This window comes from Lissotriton vulgaris, chromosome 2_1 (genome assembly GCF_964263255.1).
Source record: "Lissotriton vulgaris chromosome 2_1, aLisVul1.2, whole genome shotgun sequence".
NCBI lineage: Eukaryota > Metazoa > Chordata > Amphibia > Caudata > Salamandridae > Lissotriton > Lissotriton vulgaris.
The window spans coordinates 905,813,390-905,824,352 of NC_141687.1; the positions used below are offsets into that span (position 1 = coordinate 905,813,390).

The following is a 10,963-nucleotide window of genomic DNA, read 5'->3' on the forward strand; positions in this document are numbered from 1 at the left end:
GCTTCTGGCTCGAGCTTTCAGTGGCTCGACCACCTCCACTGTCTTATCAGGCACATTCTGAGCACCGACAGCTAACCCGGCTCTTTCCCAAGCAATATTTTAGCAGTGGAGTTTCTGAAGAACTAAAATAGCCAGGGAAACTGTGAATAAGCCCAGACAAGTCAGAAAGAGCAGTCAAAAGGAAAACGAGATGAGGCATTCTTACATGTCGTAAACCACAAGCATAGGTCAGCACCCTCTAGAGGCAGTCTTTCAGCTCTGCACTCTGTTCTTAAAAGACAGACCACAGCAGATATTACACACTTAGAAGATCTAAATAATCTTGTGCACGACATTGTCCATTACTGAATGGAGTAATGATAACAACAGATCGTTTTAACTTATTGCAGATTTAAACAAGTTTTTGCAATGCAACAAGTCTCGCATTTTCGAGAGTTTGAGCTATTGGCATTGTAAATGACAGCGCCTTTTATTTATGCGATGTTTTAAAATCAGATAAATAAAAGACATTGTCATTTACAATGCCAAAAGCTTAAACTCTCGCAAATGCAAGACTTATTTGATTGCAAATGCGTTTGTGCTTTAATTTTTTTTTAAGCGTTAGGATAGAGCGTGTACTGCAGCAGTGGGACAAGGCTATTTGAGAAAATAGTGCTCGGAGGCTGTAATTAAAGCCTACCGAGTAACAGCGCACATAACAGGGGGTGTCCCCATGGGAGGTTACAAGAAGAGACAAGGCGGTACTAAGGAGGGGCTACCAAGCCTATTGACCAATGACCAGCCACAGTTTACAGTGGACAATGACACAAGCCAATCAAAAATATGGCCGGAGAGTGGGCTGAGCTTGAAGTCCCTAACTGCAGTGCTTTAAATGGGCCGGTACTCACCGGTACGGAGTACCGCCACTTTTTATTTTTCTCCCTTACAGTACCGGCACTTTTTTCTTGGCCAAGGAGAGTACCGGTACTCTAAGGGGAAAGTCAGGCAGGGCGGGCTCGATGGCATTGGGGGCTGTGCTGCTGTGCAGAAAGTGCTCTGCTCAACTGCTTCAGATAAAGAGAAGGCAGAATATAGGGAGGGGCAGTGTATACATGTGAATGGAGCCGCTGCTGTGAAATCCGGCAGCGGTTCATTTACATCACTTAAGCGCTGTTTAGGGTTTTGGGTGCCCTGCGGCTGCCTGTAAATGAAAGTTAAGGGTCCAATCAGACCCTGCCCAGTCAATCACACTCCGCGAGACAGCAGAACTATTGTTCAGGTTGTACATGACCTGAGCAGTTTAATTTGTCTTAGGAAGTTTACGAACTTGTCTCTTCAAATGTTGCAAACTCCTCGTCCTGCGCATTCATAAAGCCCCCTCCGCCCAGGTAACAGGTAAGTAGCAAAGCACATTCTGAGAAGGTAAGCTGCCACCCTGGGACCAGATACAACAGTACCTGGGCCACAGAGCGTGGGTATACTTTGTTTATGCAGCATTTCCCTCAAACTGAACAACGGCTTGGAACTAACAGCGAGTGTTACTGTTAACTGATGTCATAGTGGCCATTTTATCTGACACAGGCGGGTGAAAAATATATCTGTGACCTTCAGGCTTAATGACGACTTTTGCTGTGGTATCTTTAAGGATTGGCTCCTGTAACCTGCACATCACAAGCAACGCTGTGCTGCCTATCCGGATTTTATGTGGAGATGCAGTTGTCTGACACGTTGCCCTCTTCTATGTCAGCCTCACCTCTCCTGGGCCTCTGCTCTATGCTACTGCCTACACCCGCCATTCTCCACTCTACAGCGCTCTCGTCAGTCACCGTCCCCAATTCCATCCACCTGTTCCTATTTCGATGTTACACAGTTTCTTCCTTTCTTATCGTTTCTCCCCTACTTTTTCCTGCCTCCTCCGCCAGTTTCCCCTCTTGCCGCATGCCTCTCTTACGTTCTCTCTGGTCTCCCTTGTTTTGAGTTCCACCCCCTCCCCATACAGTTTACACACGTTCCTCACCTGTTTAAGGATGCTCTCTCTCCTGATCACATAATCACTTCTTCCCACTGTCTCTTCAGTTCAACCCCCCCCTCGGTGCTGATGTCTACCCCCTCACCACGCGTTCCTCTCCTCTCCTCGCCAGTTCTCTCCTCTCCCCCACAGGTCCACGCAGTGCTTTAAATGGGCTGGTACTCGCCAGTACGGAGTACCAACACTTTTTATTTTTCTCCATTTGAGTACCAGAACTTTTCCTTGGCCAAGGAGAGTACCGGTACTCTAAGGGGAAAGACAGGCAGGGCGGGCTCGATGGCATTCGGAACTGTGCTACTGAGGAGAAGTGTTGCAGATAAAGAGAAGGCAGTGGAGGAGGAAGGGGCAGTGTACACCACTGAATGGATCCGCTGCTGAGCATCCCACAGTGGGTCATTTGCCGTTTAGGGTCATGGGTACCCTGCGGCTGTCTGTGAATGAAAGTCAAGGGTCCAATTAGACACTGCCCAGTCAATCACGCTGTAGGTGTGTGTGTGTGTGACACTGGGCTTACCCCCTACCCCACAAATGTAATTTTTTACAGCGTTACACCAGAGATGAGAATGCACCTGTCAGCACTAGTCTGCTGAGAGGGTGGATAGGAGTGTAATAACCAATGCCATATATAGGCCGATTAGCATTCAGCTGGGCAGTCCACTGTAGGACAGCAGACAGTCCATCAGTGTGCACACTTCTGTCTCTACCCGTCCCAGCCCATCAGTTTCCATTTGACATGTTTCATGTGCTCATCAGAATTTCAGTATTAATCTAGTTTTTTGACATGCGCACTCCAATTGTTCCATTGACTTTTCAAGGGGCAGAGTGCGCTAAAGCAAGCAACCTGGGAATCCACTACATATTTCTCTAATAGAACTTTGGGAATGAGTAATTTAGACAGACTTGAGGTTTGAAGGAGAATCTGATTCTATAGTTGTGAGTTTAATCCTTTTTATGATAAAAAGATTTGAAAATACCAAAAGGCCACCTTTGGGCAGTGAGTACTCTACAAACAATCAAGGATATCGACCTACCAACAATTAATTAAATTCCCCTGCCTGTAAGATCAGGGTTGAATGTCTTTAGTTTAGTTGCCCATTACAAATGAACTCCATCATCAGTTTTGTAATCTGCAACCTTGTCTCATGTTTGAATGCCTTTTATTGTGTGCATGAATATCACTTTTTCTGACTTTTAAGAGATTATTATGGACAAGGGGTGTCCACCATAGGCCCAGAAGGGCCAGGTCGAGTCCAGTTTTTTTTGGCTATTATCATGAGGTAAATGTGCAAGCTAATTATCTAAATCAAGTTGTGTGAGTGGTCATGAATGTGTGTGTGTTTCTTAAGTGATGGGTGAGTATGTGTGCATAAACATGTTTAGTCTGGGAAGACAAGCTCACAACCACCTAGTGGAATCCAGCAATGCCTGTGTGAACCAGATGCAGCATAAGTCAGTACTACTGGGTTTCTCAAACAGGTGGTAAAAGGCAGATGCCCCCCAGAACACAAGATAAACATCCTCTAGGCATAGGAGAGCATTCAGTCAATGAAGGCGAGAAAGCAAGAGGTGGGGGGTGTTCAAGCATGGATGCCAGGGTTCAACTGACTGTGGATAATAAACAGGTTTCCTGGGAACTGAAAAAGAGGTGTTGAATAAAAACTCATGGATTTAGAGATGCAGAAGTAGATGACCAAGAAAAACATAGGGAAATGAGTGTCTTGAAAAAGAATGGTCTTCAAAATAACACACACGCTCATGATACAAACTGATTTTTATCTTTATGACTAGTGTGATCGTGTCCAGGTGTAACTTTCTCACATTCTGTCTTCTTGTTCAGGCACTGCCTCAAACCCTTTTTTAAAAAAAACATTGTCTTAACTGAACCTCTCACAACATCGGTGATTTTGAAATGTTGCGATTATGCATTAAGTGTGGTGGTGTCCTATTTTTTTAAAAACTGATGAACTCATACCCCTGAAAGGACTCTCCAGTCTAAGTAAAAACATAATTCGCTTATCCCAGGCGAGCAGCTATTTAAAAAAGATACCTTAGAATGCTTGATGATGTCAGGTGGGGTTTTAGGATCTAGTGTGACAGTATTCAATAGATGGCCTCTTTAATTTCTTTGTTTGTTTTTCAATGAGAGGTATTAAAACACAGAGGTGAGTTTGCTCGTGGTTCATATTGCAGCTAAGCTGAGCTTTAATTACATTTAGTGAAAAGCAACACAGTCTTTCCATTTTGGGCCAGAATTACAGCCAGTCTTTTGTTTGGGGAAGTCAGGCCGCGCACAAAGTCCAGACTGCGCATAAAGTCCAGACCATGCATAAAGTCGTTTGTTGGTGGTCCATTATTTTGGAAAGAAGAGGTGCAAGGGTGGAACCATTTTTGTTTCTTGCACCTTCCATATGAAGCTCTTTCTGAAACCAAACTGTTTTTTCTCAATGTCTATGCATGTACTATCTTGAGGGATGTTGTAGGGAACACCCAAATGCTAGAAAATTGTACTAACATCTTTTACATCTCTCCAAAACCTAGGAGGCCTGGTCCATGCTACAAAAATGACTTAAAATCCCATAGTCTCCTGGCCTTTAGGTGCGCACTGTACCTATAATGTGCTGGATTTATTCAGCCTGTACAAGCCTTGCATATCTTCTGTTTGCTTTATGCAAGCTGTACTTGCCTCTGTAACAGACCCAGATCATTTCCTTTACTCAGCCGGTCTTCATCTAGACCACCATGTGCTCACCTGTGCTTGACTCACCCACCATGTATTTTCCAGGCCCACCCTTGCTTACATCATGTAAGATGTGCTTGGCTCTTCCACTCTGCACTGACCCACCATGTTTGATTTACTCAACCTGCCTTAACTGATTCATCCTTTCTCTCCTCACTTAATTCTCACCTGACCCAGCTAGTTCAAGGCACATTTGCCCTGTGCTTGCCATGTTTACCCTAGTGCCTCTCGTTGTTCATTTAATTCACTTTACGTTGACATATGCTGGTTCAACTCCTCCCATTGCGTTCATATCAGCCATTTATAGAAGCCCTTCATCACATGTGTCACCACACGAGTTCCCTGTAATCACTTCACTTGCCCACTGCGCACATTAGGTACCTCGTGCCCCCATTGAAGGAGCTGTGGATGATTTTGATTGACCATAGTTGGTGCCTGCTGTATAATAGATGATGGCTGAGACAGTATTGTGTTGAAGACCAGATTGAAAATGTTACTGTTCGTTTGTGTTGGTTATGTGACTTTAGTTTTGAAGTTTACTGAGAAAAATCATGACTTTTATGTTTCATATGTGCATAGGCTCAGAGACAATCTGCATTGGTATGACATTCTCAAAATAATAAACTTATCTTTTTGCACATGGGAGGAGAAAACATATGCTCTACAAATAGCAGAAATATTTCTATATTATCAAGCACAATTGCCACCAAGAAAATGTGGCTCCCATTAAATGCCTGCCTCCAAGCTCCGCCTCTAACCCCGCCCACAATTGCTCCTCCTCCATTCCTTGCTTAAATTGATGAGTACCTGCACTTATTTTTTCCCATTTAAAGCACTGCCTAACTGAATACAGCATGCCTCGCCGAGCAGCGCATGGTGCACCCCTTTGAATCACAGGATTGTCCAGGACCTCACACTGTCAGGCACAGGCCCCTGCACAGACTACATTAGCATGTTTCCAGGGCTAAACTAGAAGTCAAGATACCACAGACACACAGGGGGACACGTTCAGGCCTGGGGAACCTGGCTGAAAACCATGCAAGAGACATTCCTATTCCAAAAGAAATCAATCCTAGCAGCAGTCTATTCGCCCGAGTTCAGTGCCTATCAAAATAATTCATCTAGCATGAAGACAAATCAAAATAATGCTTTCTTTCTACAGTTTACAAGATTACCTAAAAGCCTCCTCCAACTGTATTTTAACCGCATCGCTGCGGCGGTTCTTTTCGCGCTACGCAGCTTTTTTCTAAAAGCCGCGTTAGATGACGAGCTCAGCTCGTCATCCGCACACGCCCCCCGTGGCTAATGACGAGCTGAGCTCGTCATCAGCATCGAAGGGGTTAAAACCCTGCATGAAAGTTTGACCTTCACTCAAAATGTTCAATTATTCCCTCTTCTGTTTTTAATGACTCTCTCCTTACATCCATGCTCTACATGCCTCCTCTCCGAGTGCAACTTAATCTCCTTTCTTGTATTTCTGCAAATTGCCCACAACTCATTTCACACACCACGGTCGCCCTTTCTTTTAAACCATATCCATGCAACCTACCCATTGGATTAACCTTCAACTTTGGGTTTCCAACTAGTGGTCTACTCACAGTAAAGCTCTTCAATGCTTCAACAGGTGTAATAAACACAATATAAATCAACAACAAGCACTGGCATAGCCAATCGTTGTTGCCTTGGCACGCCAGTGCTAGGGTTGTTTTACTATTTTCACTACTGCAAGGTTATACCATAAAAATAACCAAAAGGAAAATATCCCACCACCTAAATGTGGCCACCATATGGTTGCAATAAAAATTTTGGAACTCAAAAATAAAATAAAAAATCTGATTTGGCTGTGTTACTATTTTATTAACTACAAAAACTTTTGGTTGCCCCGGACAGTTTAGTGTTATTATTGTCTGTGACGAAGACAAGATTGAAATACGATCTAACTGAGCACCCATATTGCAGGCAGGTACAACTTTACAATGCAATTTAACAACTTTATAACAATAACTATAAACAGGAAATGGAAAATAAATTGCCATCTAACTGGGCACAGCAAGTGAAGACAAAGTAAATATCCAATATTTACAATTAACGCAAAAAAATATATAAATATGAAAGGTATACTTTGAACCATCTTTGACACTGAACATAAAGGAACTATTTTTAGGCAGAGGTTAACAATGTGCATGCATATATATGCGTTGCTCAGTCACTTAAAGTGATGGAGTCAATGTGTGAAGCAAGCAGGCTTACCCACTGCAACTTGCATGGGGGCGGAAGACCACTGTGAATGTCAAATTAACAGTCCAATGGATGAAGCTCTTCTCTGTATGTATATTATGTATGTTTTTTTTAAAACCAATAGTCTGGCAACACAGCTAAAACTGTCTCGAAGGCCAGACCTAGAAAGTGACAATGAGTAAATGAACACGTTATATTACTCACACAGAATGTTTTCTTTCATGCGCGATGTTATACTGATAACACAACATGGCAGGCATTAGGCATCTGTGCACCTTCGTGGAATGAGGAAATATAGCAAAGTCTTACTGCTCGCTACCCTCCACACAAAATACAGTGCTCTGAATTGTTATTCTTTTTTATGGATGAGAGCTCATATAAAACGGATGACATCACGGGAAGTGATATTATACAACACTTGGCATTGATGACTTCAAAGGAAGTCACAACTGTAAAATGTTAAAAAAATATATCTAAAATGAATTAAACACAAAATAAAACCAAACCAAACATAACTCCATAACCTCAGTAGAGTAGGTCAGGAAAGAAACTGTACTGAATAGATATGACGTCACTCACTGGAGGGCATCCATGGCTGCACTGAGACCGGCTCACACAGGCCGGGTTGATAGTTCACTTAAGGTCTGAGCAGTGCGCATGGGTCCTCATCTGTGGCGGCGGGGCACGCAGCTGCAGCCTAAATGCCCGATTGGTCAAACTGACACATGACGTGGATACCACACCGACTCCGACTACTGGAGTCGACTGGCTTTCTTTCTCCTGCCTACTCCTGCACCGCTGCAGTCACACATGTTGTTGACCTGCTCATGATGCAGCTAAATGTCTGAACATATTAAGATGACGTATACTCACCACATGCACAGTACAGTGAGTTTATGCGGCCTCCGGCTACGTCTGGCTGGCAGTCTGCGCTCTTCCGCGAGCCAGCACGGCTGCGGGTTCAGGTCACAGTGCTCAACTGTGCGTGTGACTCGTCGCTCTTAGCGTGACAGCTGACTCAAACGAATGGGCACCGTTCTCAGGCGCCGGTGCGCGAGACTGTGTCTCTGAAAACACAGCCCAAAGTCTCCAGCAAACTCACACGAATAGTGCCAAAGAGGACTCAGCCCTTAAACCAGTGAGAACCACCACGAAGCACTACATTGAAGAAACCAAACCGTGTGGAGAGGCACTCCGGGATTTCAGAGGGCGGCATGGGGCTAGACAGAAGGTAGCAATGTGTTGAACAAACTCCTACAAGCATAAACAGAGCCATCATGTAGGTTGAGACCGGCACAGAACTGGATACCACATGTGCACTCATCTCCTTTCTGACAAGGAAGGCCTTTCATGGTTGACAGATTGTAGGTTTAATACATTTTCCTGAAATCTTCACTCGACACGGCACGTGGTCACTGTTTTTTAAGCTCTGAATAGATCTTGATAAAGTAGAGTACAAGGTCTGCACTTTTAAGTGAGTTTCTGCCAAAGCAGCTGAAATGCTGCAAACTTTGCTCAAACAGTGCCTTCTAGAGATGTATCTTGCACTAATGCACTATAAAAAAAGTCTCTTCAGTCCTTCACATAAAATGTGATGGTCTCAGGTTGCTACTGACACCTTTTCAGGCTATCCACATTCCCCTACTGTGGGTCGAAATGGAAGTTATTTACATACAGTGGTGATCATAATAATCTGTCGTGGGTCCCGTCCTCGTGGCCGCACCTCTGATATGAAAGAATCAGCATCAGAATGAAACGGCAGCAGGAGCGGGTGCTCTATAATGATATGAAATGTGTCCTTTGCTCCGTGGGAAGGAGCGCGTGGATGCGTTCTCTTGCACATAACATGTTATCTTAGGCTGCATCTGTTTCTACTGGCATGGATTAAATACCTTCATGTGCCCAGATATGGAAAGACATATGCTGCATACAAGGTAAATGTATTACGATGCAGTAATGTCACCGAGGGAGTTCTGGTAACACAATTAAAAAACACAATAAAATATAAAATCATGTTTACATTAACATATAAGTAAACGCACTACATTTTTAGGGATACAACTACATATTGGCACATTTTAGGATTTGTTTTTAGATATATTTACTTGGTCAATAAAAACTACGATGTACTTTCCCATCTCTGATTGAAAAACAAAAAAAAAAAATCACATTTTCATTCCCCACCCCATCCCCCCACACACCCCTCTCTGAACTGGCTTGCACACCAGAGTTGTCTGGGCGCCAAGAGATGGGTTTGGTCCCTAGTGAGCTCTCTACTCCCTCATTCGCTCACTCATGCTGTCCGAGAGTTTCCCGGGGCTTACCTGTGCTTGTCGCCTCTGATCCCGGGACTGGCGTGAAGGGCTGTGGAGAGAAGCCTGTGTTACTGAGGCTCGGCAGTGGTGCGCGTCCCCCTCGCCCTGCAGTGGGATCCCCCCAGAGAGTCAATGTCCTAACCCCCCCGCTGTGCCGCTTTCACCAACAGGTGTCCTTCCCAGCTCTGCCAGGCGCGCACCCACACTCACTTCTTCACCTCGGCACTGGCAGTCTCAAAGCCCAGTGTGCCATTCTTGCCCCAGCTCCCAGGGTATCCCCGCTCTCGGCCCCGCCCCCTAAGCAGCCTCCCTGCAGCTGTCATGCCGATCTCCAGCCCTGGCTCTGTTTATTGCACCCAGTCCCACCGCCTCCGCGTCACTCGAATTCTTCACCTCTGGGCGAGACCCCCACCGCCCCCAAACTCCGTCCTGCAAACTTAATGGCACTGTTCCTGGGCAATACCCCTGTGCCGTTTCTCTAAGCTCCACAGTTTTAAATGTTCACTTTAGAAACACCACCCCGTTTACTCCTGTGCCCCAGCAATACCATCCCGTTTAATCCTGTGCACAGCAACACCAGTTAGTTTACTCCTGTACCCCAGAAACATCACGTTTACCCAAGTACCACAGCCACTCCGTTTACTCCTGTGCCATAGCAATACCACCCCGTTTACTCCTGTGCCACAGCACTACCATCCCGTTTACTCCTGTGCCACAGCACCACCATCCCGTTTACTCCTGTGTAACAGCACTACCATCCCGTTTACTCCTGTGTAACAGCAATAGCACCCCCTTTACCTGTGCCCCAGCAACACCAGCTAGTTTACTCCTGTGCCCCAGCCACCCCGTTTACTCCTGTGCTACAGCAATACCACTCGATTTCTCCTGTACCACAGCAACACCACCCCGTTTACTCCTGTGCCACAGCAGCCCCACTCTGTTTACTCCTGTGCCCCAGCAGCACCCCATTTGCCCCCTCTCTCCGTTCCTTATAATCCGTGGTTCATGAGAGAGCGTCAGCCCCCTTCATTCCTCTCCCTTCGCCGCCCCCTTCAGTTTCTGCACAGTATGAGCACCCCCTGAATGCTTGTGTGTCCCGGGTACCACCAGCCCCTCGTACCCCCGATGCCCCCCAGTCAGAGCCCGCCCCCAGCCGCTGGCACTGCCTCACTGACCCCGCGGGAGCTCTCCGGGCGCAGGCTGGTCTCAGGAGCAGCGCCGAGTAACGCGGGACACGAAACAACGGCACAGTACAGAGAGGAAGCGTGAGTCACAGGCCCCTCCCTGCGCCCCAAGGTAGATTACATTACGGTGCCTAGGCCCCTCCCTCTGGGGGGGATCCAAGGAACTGGGGGCGGAGCCAGCAGCAGGGCAGGACCCAGTACCTGCAGGGCACGTGAAGGTACAATATGTGCCATTGTGCCAGCAGTCCCGCCGTGCGCTGCCCCGGTGCGCGGTGTCTGTGGCATATAATGGCCCTGTAACCGATCCTCATAAATCCCTCTAGATCCAGGATAAGCGGCCTCGGCCTCACAGAATTCTCACAGTCTAAAATGCGTTCACATCGAGAAGTCGCCCCATTTATTTCATGGAAATTCGAACTAGGCACGGGCTTTTCACGATGCACATGCGACCCGCGCACCAGTCATCAGCTCTGATGTCTTT

At 46.1% G+C, this 10,963-nt stretch overlaps 1 protein-coding gene across 2 annotated transcripts in view; it reads right to left on the minus strand.

Annotated features, from left to right (window-relative positions):
- Window positions 1-10,566, minus strand: part of FHL3 (four and a half LIM domains 3) — a 267,881-nt gene extending 257,315 nt beyond the window's left edge. Inside the window, exons 1-2 of one of the 2 annotated variants that reach the window (XM_086956438.1) lie at window positions 10,474-10,566; window positions 9,308-9,347 (exon numbers count right to left, since the gene is read on the minus strand). The gene's annotated coding sequence lies outside the window, so the exon portion shown is untranslated. Of the gene's footprint in view, window positions 1-9,307; window positions 9,941-10,473 lie in introns of those variants that run through there. The other variant, XM_086956437.1, reaches the window with a different exon arrangement.
- Window positions 10,567-10,963: the final 397 nt, after the last annotated feature.